The 12922-nt window shown below is 37.7% G+C and overlaps 1 protein-coding gene and 2 long non-coding RNA genes across 3 annotated transcripts in view; 1 reads left to right on the plus strand and 2 right to left on the minus strand.

The window, feature by feature from the left end:
* The window catches only part of LOC309717400 (histone H1-like), a 186606-nt gene that overhangs the window by 139281 nt on the left and 34403 nt on the right, over positions 1-12922 (plus strand). The gene's annotated exons all lie outside the window — the stretch shown is intronic.
* LOC309713772 lies at positions 5402-8325 on the minus strand. The gene is made up of 4 exons (XR_014278667.1): positions 8139-8325; positions 6274-6432; positions 6140-6196; positions 5402-5707 (listed from the first exon to the last, which is right to left on the minus strand). It is a non-coding gene; the product is annotated as an uncharacterized lncRNA (long non-coding RNA).
* On the minus strand, positions 8472-11154 carry LOC309692230. The gene is made up of 3 exons (XR_014272253.1): positions 11138-11154; positions 8702-8773; positions 8472-8556 (listed from the first exon to the last, which is right to left on the minus strand). It is a non-coding gene; the product is annotated as an uncharacterized lncRNA (long non-coding RNA).

Genomic DNA, 12922 nt, shown 5'->3' on the forward strand with positions numbered 1-12922 from the left:
GAATTCATGGATTTTTTTTTCACATTCTGTCTCTCACAGTTGAAGTGTACCTCTGGTGCAAATTAATGACCTCTGTCATCATTTTAGGTGGGGGAACTTGCACAATCGGTGGCTGACTAAATACTTTTTTGCCCCACTGTATCTTGGTATGTTATCAACAATCAAGTTGTAAAAAACAATGAGGAGTCACTGCTGTTTTCTGGCTATTGTCTGCTCTTTTTTTTTTAATGTTTTCTTACTGAGCTGGAAACATAAGGAATCAACAACTAAGAGCAGCTAAGATTAGTGAGTTCTTTGTAGTTAGCTCCTCCATTCACAGTCTCCGCTTAAGAGTTATTCTGGACTAATGAGGGAAACTAATAAGAACACAACACAAAACACAAAAGGAGAGACAAATAGACCAATGTGATATCAGTGTGTTTGATTACCACTGTAAAGGATGAAAGAGGTGTTGTAATGGCAGACCTTTTCCTAAATGGTTACTAAAAATGAAAGGTCAAGATGCAAACCTTAAATGTTGTTATTTGTATCTTGGATAGCCTAAATCCAATTTGATAGATGATAGATAAATGAGCTTACATTTATACATAAGCTTACATTTATATGGTGGTCCTACCTACAACGTAAAATGCTTTTGGAACCATATCAACATAGGGCAGGCATATATAAAGATTTATCACCTTGAGGTAGCTGTTGTTGTGATTTGCGGCATGTAAAAGAAACTCAATTAAATTTTTAAGGTGGCATAAGTGACTACAAGTGAAATTGATCTTAAACAGCTGAGAGCATTTACTTTCTTGGGTATCCACCACTCAATCAAAAGTTTATTTGTCCTTCACCTTTCATACAGCTTTGCAGGTCAGAGTGCTTTACAGAACAATAATAACCAATAGTAAAAAAAGCCCCAGCACAGTTGCTCTTTTTCACTCTCTCTTACACACCTACACGCAGAGACAAAAATATCACTACTGAGCCCACCATATAAAACATTAAAAACTTACATGAAGAAGTGCTATCAGTGAGGAAAAATCAAGCACTGGGAAAAAATCCTAAATAAATAAAAACACAAGAAACCAAAGAACAGTATATAAATAAAACAGTGTAAGAAACACCATAAATAAGCTAGCAGCAACACGTAAGAGAACGGTTGCTAATATGGGATGTCTTGATAAAACGAGCAGATATTTGAAGTTTACACACCTACCTACATTCTCGCCTGAAAATATCTTAAAAGTTTATTTTGTGACGTAGAAACACTAATAAAAGACATATAAAACAAAGTGGTGGCCGCCATTGTTTGACTCTGTAGAGGCGTGCTATGAATTGTGGGATATGGAGTGTTCCACCAAGCATACACCCTTGCGGTTACCATAACTATTCAATGGTTCGCGCAACCTTCAAAATTCCAATGGTTCCTGAAAGCAGCGACGCTGTGCGCGCCGTTGATATTGTCATCATTACGGTGATGCAAATACGGGTAGACAGGCCGTACCACTCCCGGCATACCACTAGAGAGAGGCAACACACCACAAATGAAGTTTGAAATTTGTTTCAGTGGGACCAAAAGATGGAGCCAACACATCACAAATGAAGTCTGTTTCTATGGGGCCAAAGGATGAATCTTTCTCATGGGCCTAGAAAAGGGCCTAAATGTGCACTAAAATCTAAATATTTAAAAAACTATAGTCATAAACACCAAAAGTCATAGCATACTAGTCCAGATCCAGCCGCACAAAATGATATAACATATGTAACCCTTGTGTCAAAAATGTGCGGCAGAAAAGCGCGGGAAAATTTGCACAAAAATATTAATATTTATAAAACTATAGAAGTCATAAACACCAAAAGTCATAGCACACCGATCCAGAACCAGCCGCACAAAATGATATAACATATATGAAGCTTGTCTCAAAACTGCGGGGTGACTTACGCGGCAAAATTTTAGGCGGAAGATTGAGAATAACTAGAAAAATTTGCATTTCCTGCGAAAATGCAGTGTGGATGCTTTAAAGCTGAAGCTGCCTGCAAAAACTAGCTGAAAAAGCTGAAAAGTTGCAGAAATTGTAAAAACTTTGCAGAAGCAAAGGAACTTTGCTAAAAGGGAATAACTTAGCAGAACTGCAATATCTTAGAGGAAACATAATACTTGACAGAAATACAATAGCATAGCAGAACTTAGCAGAAATATTGTAACTTACCAGAAACACGATAACTTCTCAAAAATACAAGAATTTAGGAGAAATAGTATAAGATAACAGAAAGAATATATTTAGCCAAAAATACTTAAGCATTACAGAAACACTATGATTTAGAAAAATAGTATAACAGAGCAGAAATACTGTCATTTACCAGAGACACTGTGATGAACTATGAATATTGTAATTTTAAATCAATACTATGTTTTAGCACAAATACTATATTTTGACAGAAATACTATCATTTGGCAGAAATACTATGTTTCAGCACAAATACTCTGGTTTAGCACAAATATTATAACATAGCAGAAATACAATTATATAGCAGAAATGCTATATTTAGAAAGAAAAATATAATATAGTAGAAATAGTATGATTTAGCAGAAATACTACAATATAGCATAATAACAATGATTTAGAACAAATACTATGATTGAGCAGAATAGTAATAACTTAAGTGAAAATACTGGAAAAGTAAAATGACAAGCTTAAAAAAAAGGAACATGGTTAACCTTCCTGCCTTCTTGGGACCTTTTTGTGCCACTGCTATGTGTTAAATGGCTGCCATTTCCACTGTGTTCAGTGGAATATAACCAAACTTGCCACAGGATAGTTTTTACCTGTCAATGTTAATATTCCAGTGTGAATTCCTTAAATCAGCCTAAAATGGCTGAGCAGCAGAAATCCCCACACCCATCACCCTGGGGACCATTTTCTGCCCATTGACTTCCATTATAAACGCTATTTTTCAACCCCAAATTATCATCATATGATTTTATTTTTTCTTCTTTTCTTGGATGTCAATGAAGACTCAGGGCCTTGAAGTTTTAATTTTTAAATTGCAAAAAAAATGCAAAAAAAATAATGGCAGGTCAAAATGTATGTTGGTGCCAATCTTTGGTCCATCTAAAGGCCTACTTATAATGACAATCACATATTACTTCAACTGGTTTTTTGTGGAAATATTTAGTTTCGTTTTTTGGTTTTTGGGGCTTATAACACAGGGCGCTCATGTAATAACACTGGGATTTGAAGGGTTAAAACAACGAAAATATAATTAAAACTTTACATGAATATTTCAGGGAGAAGTAGTTTTACAAGGTTGGCTAATTTAAAGTGGAATAAAATATGGATATATGGTCTTTTTATGGCGTGGCTGAGAATGGTCCCTAGGGTGATGGGTGTGAGTTTTTTAAAGGATGGCAGGAGGGTTAAGTTCCCTCAAAACTAATTGTTGTTCACCTGTGGAAAAAAAGTAAAGAAATAAAAATAAATTTAAAAAACAAGAAGGAACAGCCAACAGATACACACTAAATCAAATATGTATACACAAATGCACAGAGAGAGAGATGCCAGTCAACCAGTCTGAACATATTATATTTTTTTCCAACAATGAGATGCTGCCCTAAAGAGGGTCTCTCTCTCTCTCTCTCTCTCTCTCTCTCTCTCTCGCTCTCTCTCTCTCACACACACACACACACACACACACACACACACACACACACACACACACACACACACACACACACAGGGAGAGAGAAGCATGTTTTCAGTCAAGCAGCCTGGGAGCTGCTGAATTTGAATCCACAGAGGCTGTGTACTTTTTCCCGCCAGCACAGAGAGACACAGGATTTTTGCAGTCTATTTCTCATAGTGAGGACTCCCCTCAAACAAATGACCATAATTTCCTAACTGTATTGGCCAGAACGGTCATTCTTACACCGTTTTGTTCAGAAGAGATGGGGGAATCGTCAAGTGTTGACAATTTATCATTAAAATATGAATTTTTAGAGATATATGACATCGATGACTTGTTGGCTTAGAAGCCACGAAGGCCCCAATATGAAAATTTGAATGCCTCAGCCCACATATATGATTGGCTGGCTGGGAAGCCGTGCAGGCCCTGATATGTAAATTTGAATGTCTCAGGCCTCACAGAGGATTGGCTGCCTGGGGACCTGGCAGAAATATATAGAAATACTATGATTAAGCATAAATACTACATTTAGCAGAAATACTATATTAAGCACAAATCCTATAATAAGCAGAAATACTATATTAAGCATACTATACTATATTACTATATTATCTTTTTATCCTATAAAAATCCTATAAAAAGCAAAAATACTGTACTATGATTTAGCAGAAATACTATATTTAGCACAAATCTTATAAAATAGCAGAAATAGTATGATTTAGCACAATAGTAATAACTTAAACAGAAAAATTGGAAAAGCAAAATGGACAGCTGACAAAATGCTGAACATGCTGAGGGTCCCTCAAATATACTTGTTAAATGAAAAAAATTGGCAAAAAAAATATATAACAGCCACACAATCACAAATATGTACACATATGGACACACATGCACAGAGAGACACACACACAAGATCCAATTCAGTCAACCAGTCTAAATATATTGAATTTGAATCTTACAATAAGATCATCCCATAAAAAGGCTCTCTCTCTCTCTCTCTCTCTGTCACACACACACACACACACACACACACACACACACACACACACACACACACACACACATACGGGTCTATGTGGTATGGAGGGACTATCCTACGTCAATCCGCCCGGTGGTGGTTTAAGTGGACTACCCTTTTCAAAGGACTTAGAGCCAAGGGAGCGAGGTTAAAGTGTTCGAAAAAATCTGAAAAAAATTTGGGTCACTTCAGACCTCATACACTCCCTATAGAAGTCTAGATACACTGATACACACCAACCAGACTCTATTGTGTTTTCTGGAGACATTGTCCACTTGACAACAATGTGTTTTATGAGGTCCAAAAAAACCCAATATTGGGTCTTTAAAGGGACAATGATGTAATATTTAAATAGCTCATCATTACCATGAATACACATCTGACAAGACACAGGATTACTGGAACATCATTTTATTAGTGTTCTTGGATCTGAACATTAATTTTAACCATAAATTAAAAAAGAAATCTATGGACAAAAATGCCCACGCTTCCCACAGAAATATAAAAATATAGAAAACAGAAAAATTAAAAACATTTAAAATGAATTTTAATAGTTTAAAGGTAAATATTAAGGGGAGAAAATATGCATTTATATTTTTTTTATTTTAAATATAACCCGTCAAAAAAAACCCTAAATAAATTAAATGTAAAAATTATGAAATACAAACATTTAACAAGAACTTTTTTTTTTCTTTAAACAGAACATCAGTGTTAACAACAATTGGCAATCTGACCAAGATGTAAAACCACATCTGGCTAAACAGTTATTTTAGTTCATTTTTTTCTGCCTTTTTGCAGTTAATCCTCTGTTTCTTACAAAATCTCTTATGTTTTGAACTGTTCTTCCTGCCAACACCGGATCTTCTACCAATTTGCAATGACTGCATTCATTTTTGGTGGCTAGTTTCCCTTCGTTTATGTGGTCTTTAAAATGCCTCATCACTGCAGCAACCTCAGCCTTGGACCACATGTTTTTGGGAGCTCTTCGGGAATTGTGGGATTGAGCAGCATTTTTCTCTGGAAGATATATAAAGTAGTAGTAGTTAAAACAAACAAAAAAACAAACAAAAAAAACAAAAAACATTTGCTTGCTAAAAGAATGGATGCTACCCTGTACTAACTTCTGAAATGTGTTGCTACCATCAATATCAAAACGAGCTAAAATTCTCTTTGAAAATTTATCAAATTTCTAAAATGAGACAACATTTAGCGTTCCACTGTGAATAAAAGACTGAATAAAAAGTTGAATAAAAGTCTCTTGATGCATGCTCAATCATCCAGGTAAGTAAATCCCAAAACGTTGATTCTGTTAATCTGGACGTAGCGTTTTCAGTGGGAGAAACATTTTGTCACTCATCCAAGGGACTTTTTGCCACCACTCTGCAGTTTGCCATATGTTGCAAAGTGATGAAACAATAATAAGCTTAGAGAACCAACTGCACCCCTTACCTTCAGAGGGAGCAGCAGTCTCACTTGCTGCAGGCATTGTGAGTGGTCCTTCATCTGCTGATTACACAATTTGATTAAGTTTTAATATTTGTACAAACATTTTATCCACAGAAACCAAGCTAGTGGTAACTTACCACAATCTACAGTGTCTTGGAGCTGCGCTGTGTTTGTGGAATCAGCTACTGCATGTACAGGCTCACTGGTGCCACACGCCGACATTGTGAGTGCTGTGTCATCATCATCTGATTCACTCTCACTGTCCTTTGTTTCAGCATCACTTAATGCAATTTCATCTGAGAAATTGTGTGGGAGGGGGGGGGGAACAAACACAAACACAACCCCCCCAAAAACCTCACATTAACAACGAGATATGACAAAAAACAGAGCAAATATTGGAAATTATAGTACATAGTTTTACTATTTAAGGCCTGCTGCTGGGTTGTTGCCCTCCTATGGCCTACTCAACATCCAGGTAGCACCTCCATGCTCTGGACACTACACTAACAGACACAGCAAACCTTCTTGCCACAACTCACATTGATGTGCTACGCTAGATGAGCTGCACTACCTGAGCCACTTGTGTGGGTTGTAGACTGTCTCATGCTACCACTAAAATGAAATCACCGCTAGCATTCAAAAGTGACCATAACATCAGCCAGAAAGAATAAGTGCTGAGAAGTGGTCTGTGGTCACCACCTGCAGAACCAGTCCTTTATTATGGTGAATTGACTATAATTTCCACTTGTTGTCTACTCTATTTGCAAAACAGCATGTGAAACTGGTTGTCAGTGTTACTTCCTAAGTGAACAGTTTGATATAACAGAAGTGTGACTGACTTGGAGTAACATCGCATTGTTTAAGTGTTCCCTTTATTATTTTGAGCAGTTTATGTTATGGAATGGGGAATTGAGGACAATCCCAAGTATACCATTTTTACAAGGTCCTGCACCAATGAGGTAATACTACATTTCTTTAATTAGACGTGACCACCCATTGATTAAAAAGGGAGCAGTGTTGATTTCAGCTAGTCTTAACTTGTTGAACTCCATTAACCCTTTAAGACCTACCATAGAACCAAGTCCGCCAGAGCTTATATTATATTTTTACATGCTGTGGAGCCATTTTTGGGAGCATTTCAAGTTGCTATACATCAATACAACCATTATAGCCCAGATTTTAATAATATGTATTCATTAAGTGCATAGTAATTACGTAAATTGCAAAAAAGTGCAATAAACTACAAAAAAATTGAAAATCGTTTTTGCTTTTTTAACATATATTTGTAGTTAGAGAAATTTAAGAGGCTTATCCCTCAAAACTGTAAATACAAAAAAGTTGCACAAAATAGTTTCCCACCACAGGAAATTTATTTTGAGTGTCTTCATAGTTTTATTTTTGAAATACACCAATTTTTATACACTGCAGGAAAAACGAAAATAAATATTATACTGCAAATTTGCAAAAAAGCAGCATATGCATCAAAATAAACTATTTCCAGCAGTGCAATATGAGTCCTAAGCATCCCAGAAACGACACAGAAAGTCATAAAGTCAAAGATAACTTTTAAAAAGACGAGTATAGGCCCTGAGGCCCTGATAGTAAAAAAGACTACATTTCCGCGAAAATGACGTCACTTCTGGTTTCGGGCAGGTAATGGCGGAAATGCAAAAGTTCGCGCTGACGTCTATTCCAACGTAGGAAGTGTTATGACCAGCTGATTGGATCGGTAAAGCGTGTTTCTGGAATATTATGTTTTTGTTCCTGCAAGCGCTTTTTATGCAGTTTTTGCAAAGCTTTATGTGGAAGGAAACCGTGACCTAGGACAAGCTGATGGCATCAGATGTAAGTACAACTCCTCTGGTTTCATATGCAAAAAAATTTTTGCGCTAGCTTACGGGATTTAAAAATAGTTACGCAAAACAGAGCGTGCCCGCTCCGATCGGCTGTAAAGGGTTAATGCTTTTTACTATATACTGTACCTATTCACTAAATGTCTCACCTTTGCACTTATAGCCAAGCCACTTGAGGGAGGAAACCAGTCCCACACACTGAATGCACTTGTCCAAAGATGATATTGTTGTGCACACCAGACGATGATTGTGACACTGTTAGCAAAATATTGCAACATTTATTTGTTTTGGACAGTTGGAAAGGTGAGGTGTTTTCAATTCAGTTGCAGATATCAACTAATAAACGTCGTCCATGTAAATCACATCTCACCCAGGTGACTGCCAAACACACACACACAGCATCCATAAAGAATGATGATAGATTAAATTATTAGTTCATTAAGTGGTACACTGGATTATATTTACCCTTTCAGGCTCTGGATGTTTCAGGTCCAGATCATTGTTTGGAAAGCTGTTTGGTTGCGGCTTTAGGCAGCTCACAGTCTTCTGAATCTGGCTGGTCTCAGTCTTCGTGTGTAACAGATAGAAAATGAAAATACAGTGCATTTTTGAAGACTCTTTTGAAACATTAAATAGCGATAATAACAAATAGCGTAAGGTACACATCGTGCATGAGAAACATTCATTAAAATCTGTCCTAGGTCAATGTTACCTCTTCAAAATCTTGCACTGAAGAAGAATGCATGGCTTCTGAGCCTTGCTGAGGCATTTCTTCATCAAGATCCTGCAACAAAGAAAAGATGGCACAAAGATTAGACCAAGTGCTCTTCTTGCAACTGTACTGGGAAGGCCTGAGCTTCTGTTTTTATTTTGCATGTGTGTTTGTGTGTGTTTGTGTGTGTGTGTGTGTGTGTGTGTGTGGGGGGGGGGGGGGGGGGGGGGGGGCTTTTCACTCAAGAAATGTTTTCTTCTGAAAAAAATACTGCCTACAATAATTAACAACTGATTCCTTTGCAATCATCCATCCTCTTCCACTTATCCTTATCAGGATTGTGGGGTAGCAGGTTTGGGGCCTATACCAGCTACCATAGGGCAGTACAACCTGGACAGATCACCAGTCTAACATGGAAGGACAAGCATTTGCATTCACACCAAAGGGCAGTTTTGAATCACCAGTAGAGCAGGGCGATATGGCCAAAAATATTTATCACGATATATATTTGACAATTTGCGATAACGATATAACTGACGATATAATTGATGCGAGACAAAATACTCCACAACATTACTAGCGCAAAAAGACAACCTTCCATTTATTTTCACTTAAACAAGAAGCTGGTTTTTATGTACATTAAAGCTTTATAAAAATGTAACAGTGCAAATGCAAATTCCTTGCTGAAAGTTTAACCAAAAGGCATTTCCAGTAGAAATGGGCTGACATATCCTGAGCATAACCATGTATAATATCCACTGAAGTTAAAAAGAGGTGCTTTGCAACATTAAACTGCAGTGTGCAGTATGCATTTTTCGGACCATAAGGTGCACGGGATTATAAGGCACATTAAGCGAAACAAAGCAGTCAGATAAATCAAACTTTATTAAACTCATTCTTCTTGCTTCCTCCACTCCTGTACCATTGATTCATTAATGTTGAATTCTCTGGCAGCTGCTCTATTCCCATGTTGTTGCAGTATATTAATGACTAACCTCGTATTGTGGATGGATTATCTCAGTTGTTCTCCTGACTGAAGTTTGGTCTGTTTACAGCATCCTGCCATGCGATTGCATTTGTCTCTAACCATGAGGAACCTTCACGTTAACTTTTATAAGTGGAAAAGTGTTAGTGTTCGTCCTCCAGCTTCACTGTTTATGTTATGCTAACATAGCTGTGTCGCTAGCGATCACGTAGCACATCATTATATACCAGCTAGCCCAACTTCAGTAACTCTACAAACGTCACTGCTGTTTAGTTTCCTGTCTTCATTTATGTTGGAAGTGATAGCAGAGCTGTACGTTTGAATTTTTTCAGAAATCTCTCAGTCAGAACATGCTATATCACGCTTAGGTAACTAGCGAAACTAGCGAGCTAACTTCCGCTAGCTTTCTGCTAACTTCTAACTCGTTAAATGTAATAACTTTGGTTTTCATGGATGCCTGGAAGTTAAACTTTATAGTTACACCTGGTAAAGCAGCAATGCTGATCGTTTTATTAAAGATGAAAGAATTTAGACAGTTTTTAACTCTCAGTGATGCTGCAGTGTTGTTTGACCTGAATAATACAGAGTTTAGGACCCAGATTACTCCCAGATTTAAGAGCATCTTAGTCCGACAAATATGACAATAACAACGGCCGCTTGCATGTTCTGCAAAAAAAATGTGCTTTGTCGTGTATCTGACGGACAAACACCAAACCAGTTCCACATCACGGAAGTTGCACCATTTTTACAAACCAATTCTGGTTTATCTGTTTCACTCAACAATCGGCCATGTGCGTATGAAAACAAAGGCACTGCGCATGCGCGTTTTACTCCCATTCTATCGCGATATTTCATTTTCCTATCGTTGCCTAACATTATACCGGTATTACCGTGAACGGTATAATATGGCCCAGCCCTAATCACCAGTTAACCTAACCCCATAAGCTACATCTTTGGACTGTGGGAAGAAGCCAGAGTACACAGCCAGAGAGAACCCATGCACTACAGCAGTAAAAAGTGCCTAAAACAAGTTAAGAAGTTGTATAGTACTATCTATCTTAATGTTCAAGCCTGAGTTTCAAACCATTTCAACATAGAAACAAAGCACATGCAGTCAGTTCTGCATGCTGTAGGTCAAACTGTCAAAAAATACAAGAAGACCCCTCCTAAAACCAGAGTGATGTCACCATGAAGCAAACTTTGACGGAGTCTCCCAATAACAGTGTGGTCCTCCTAAGTCACATTTGGGTGGTTAACACACACACACACACACACACACTCAGATGTTATCCAGACTTGCACTTTGAAACAATGAAAAGGACCTACAAGCCACGGTCCATGTAAATCACATCTCACCCAGGTGACTGCCAAACACACACACACAGCATCCATAAAGAATGATGATAGATTAAATTATTAGTTCATTAAGTGGTACACTGGATTATATTTACCCTTTCAGGCTCTGGATGTTTCAGGTCCAGATCATTGTTTGGAAAGCTGTTTGGTTGCGGCTTTAGGCAGCTCACAGTCTTCTGAATCTGGCTGGTCTCAGTCTTCATGTGTAACAGATAGAAAATGAAAATACAGTGCATTTTTGAAGACTCTTTTGAAACATTAAATAGCGATAATAACAAATAGCGTAAGGTACACATCGTGCATGAGAAACATTCATTAAAATCTGTCCTAGGTCAATGTTACCTCTTCAAAATCTTGCACTGAAGAAGAATGCATGGCTTCTGAGCCTTGCTGAGGCATTTCTTCATCAAGATCCTGCAACAAAGAAAAGATGGCACAAAGATTAGACCAAGTGCTCTTCTTGCAACTGTACTGGGAAGGCCTGAGCTTCTGTTTTTATTTTGCATGTGTGTGTGTGTGTGTGTATATGTGTGTGTGTGTGTGGGGGGGGGGGGGGGGGGGGGGCTTTTCACTCAAGAAATGTTTTCTTCTGAAAAAAATACTGCCTACAATAATTAACAACTGATTCCTTTGCAATCATCCATCCTCTTCCACTTATCCTTATCAGGATTGTGGGGTAGCAGGTTTGGGGCCTATACCAGCTACCATAGGGCAGTACAACCTGGACAGATCACCAGTCTAACATGGAAGGACAAGCATTTGCATTCACACCAAAGGGCAGTTTTGAATCACCAGTAGAGCAGGGCGATATGGCCAAAAATATTTATCACGATATATATTTGACAATTTGCGATAACGATATAACTGACGATATAATTGATGCGAGACAAAATACTCCACAACATTACTAGCGCAAAAAGACAACCTTCCATTTATTTTCACTTAAACAAGAAGCTGGTTTTTATGTACATTAAAGCTTTATAAAAATGTAACAGTGCAAATGCAAATTCCTTGCTGAAAGTTTAACCAAAAGGCATTTCCAGTAGAAATGGGCTGACATATCCTGAGCATAACCATGTATAATATCCACTGAAGTTAAAAAGAGGTGCTTTGCAACATTAAACTGCAGTGTGCAGTATGCATTTTTCGGACCATAAGGTGCACGGGATTATAAGGCACATTAAGCGAAACAAAGCAGTCAGATAAATCAAACTTTATTAAACTCATTCTTCTTGCTTCCTCCACTCCTGTACCATTGATTCATTAATGTTGAATTCTCTGGCAGCTGCTCTATTCCCATGTTGTTGCAGTATATTAATGACTAACCTCGTATTGTGGATGGATTATCTCAGTTGTTCTCCTGACTGAAGTTTGGTCTGTTTACAGCATCCTGCCATGCGATTGCATTTGTCTCTAACCATGAGGAACCTTCACGTTAACTTTTATAAGTGGAAAAGTGTTAGTGTTCGTCCTCCAGCTTCACTGTTTATGTTATGCTAACATAGCTGTGTCGCTAGCGATCACGTAGCACATCATTATATACCAGCTAGCCCAACTTCAGTAACTCTACAAACGTCACTGCTGTTTAGTTTCCTGTCTTCATTTATGTTGGAAGTGATAGCAGAGCTGTACGTTTGAATTTTTTCAGAAATCTCTCAGTCAGAACATGCTATATCACGCTTAGGTAACTAGCGAAACTAGCGAGCTAACTTCCGCTAGCTTTCTGCTAACTTCTAACTCGTTAAATGTAATAACTTTGGTTTTCATGGATGCCTGGAAGTTAAACTTTATAGTTACACCTGGTAAAGCAGCAATGCTGATCGTTTTATTAAAGATGAAAGAATTTAGACAGTTTTTAACTCTCAGTGATGCTGCAGTGT

The sequence above is a fragment of the Aulonocara stuartgranti genome (genome assembly GCF_965226115.1).
Source record: "Aulonocara stuartgranti genome assembly, chromosome: 2".
NCBI classification, from domain to species: Eukaryota; Metazoa; Chordata; class Actinopteri; order Cichliformes; family Cichlidae; genus Aulonocara; species Aulonocara stuartgranti.